The sequence below is a fragment of the Plodia interpunctella genome, chromosome 4, assembly GCF_027563975.2.
Source record: "Plodia interpunctella isolate USDA-ARS_2022_Savannah chromosome 4, ilPloInte3.2, whole genome shotgun sequence".
NCBI lineage: Eukaryota > Metazoa > Arthropoda > Insecta > Lepidoptera > Pyralidae > Plodia > Plodia interpunctella.
The window spans coordinates 2,490,180-2,492,680 of record NC_071297.1 but is presented as its reverse complement, the minus strand read 5'-3'; positions in this window follow the sequence as shown (position 1 = coordinate 2,492,680).

The window sequence follows — 2,501 nt, the reverse complement described above, 5'->3', positions numbered from 1 at the left end:
AAATATAATTAAATATCCACCAACTATTAATCTAAAATTAGTATGTCCAAATTTATTAATTTAGATTGAAAACATAATTTACTAAACATTCAACGCATGATTTTCGTTATTGCTGAATTTTATAATTATTTTTAAATAATGATCGATAGTTATTATAAGTAGGTACTTATTGTTTAATTTGTTCTCGTACAACTTCAGTAGTATGTCGCAAATTTTTTGTCAAGGGAGAATTTGGTGAATTAAATCCTCGATATCCATAGGACGAATGGTCTTCTCTCCGTATCTCTCTTTCATTTTCATTTCAGCGTTTCATCAACAGCCGTTGAGCCTCGGAGTGCAGGGTCCGCTTTCCTACTTTATTCTTGCGCTAATTTAAAAAGATTGTGACGAATCGAGAACTGGGTTATGGGGTTTAGCTCTAAAAATATGACTTTCAGAATTGGCCTCATTTGTTTAGCCGCAAATGCAGTCGCGAGATACAATAATATGCAGGAAAGCAATCCAATCTTATGCACGCTGTTTGCAGGTAGCACGTGTGCACCATTACGCTCACCTGGTGAAGGCAGTGCTGTGTTTACATGCAATAATAAGTAGCTTAAACTTTGTTCTGCTAAACGTAAATCTAAAATTTATATCTAGGAATGGCTATTCATAAGAATGAATAAGGAGCACGGGCAATGACACGGGCCCAATGCTGATTGGTGCGTTTTAACGACTGCAAATACAGCCGGAACCAATAGCGTAATGTGCCTTACAAACTATGGATGTTCTCAAGATAAATGTTCGGTCACCCATCCAATGACCTTACTGTGCGAACACTTAACTGTCATTATCGCAGGCTAAACGCGCCGTCGAGCATTTTGTAGTATCTATTTTAAATCTTAGACATTATTTCATTTTGGCGTGCTAATTGGTCGACTGTTTATAATTAAGAAGAAGGAAAGCGGACTCCGACGCTAAGGAACTTAAGTTGGAACAACTTCAAATGAACATATCTATAACGATATACTCAGCCCAAAATTCTTATGCTCTAATCCGACAAATAAGGCACCAGACGATTAGTTCCATTGACTGGAGTCATTTGTTACACGTTGAACGGAGGATCATTAGCTCTCAGACTGACGAATTATAAAATAAAAGCCCATAGGGAGGCATTTATCCCGATAATGGTTTAATCAATAGAAAAGGGGATGTATGGCGTATGGACATTAAATTAACGTCTTACCTATCACATAATAAAAAGTTCATCGTGAAGAATATTGAGAAGTATTTTCTCGCACATAATAAACAAGGCTAAAGCCATTGGTTCCAAAATCGTAGCCAAGTCTTCAAAACCTTAATGTTTTCTGGCCATCTATCATAAATGTCTATGACTCGAAGTCAAACAGGCCGCTTTGTTTTAAAAAATCGATCCTCCAAAAGCTGTTATTAGGTGTTAATATAATAATAATAACTTTATTCACCAAAAAAGGTACAATAGTTTGAGAGAATCATTTTAGAAGGTAGATTTATAACTTAGTTGGACTGTGGACTCTGCACTACGCGATGCTTGTATCGCAGCGTAAAATGCTACCATGCTACCATATAAGCTACACTGATTGGAATGAAACGTACTGTATCGTAAAATTGACTTACTTAAAAATTGGTACACCTAACGAAGGACCTCAATAGACCAACAATAAAAATATGGGAAAAGAACCTTTAGAAAAGTTAGTATAAATAAATTAAAAAAATAATAAAACGCTACAGAAAAAAATACGTTGAAAGATATCCTATTAGAAGTCACAGAATTTGCCTCGTCAAAAAAGCTAACCTAAAACATATCGCCAAAACCATACAAGCGCAACGAATAGCTATAAAAGATTATCGAAATAACAAACTACATCCCATTTGGAAGACGTACAGGATGTTTTTATATATAACGCCTTAGGTGTTATGATTTATGACATCCAATAATAAGGAGGCAATTTCCCGGGACCCTCACGACCCGAAATAAATGAACCCGGTGTTTACCTAACTTTAATATGAAGATTTTCATTTTAGATTCCAACGTTTGCATAGATGAAAATTTAATTTCGGCATCGGTGTGTTAGAGGTTCACGGGTGTTTCGTGAAGACATATTTTATTAAAATTGATGTTGATTTTTATAAACTTTGCACGCTTTAATCACGTAACGTGGTGGCGATGAAATTGTTAATTTTATCAGCCGACTGTTTTATTTTATTTAATACATTTTTGATAGCTACAAATTTCATCAAAATCGGCGCAGCGGTTTAGCCCTGAAAACGTGACAGACAGACTTTCGCATTTATAAAATTAATATGGAAGTACGGACTAAGCCCATACTCCTTATACATTAACAAGCAGCCCGTCCCGGCTTCGCTTGCCCAGCCGTGGGGACTTTAAATGGGTTGAAGATGATGAACTGAGCAGGTGATCTCTTCTTGAGAATAGCATTCTCAATGAGGGTTGACGTCAGGCTGGCGGCAGGTTGTAAAAT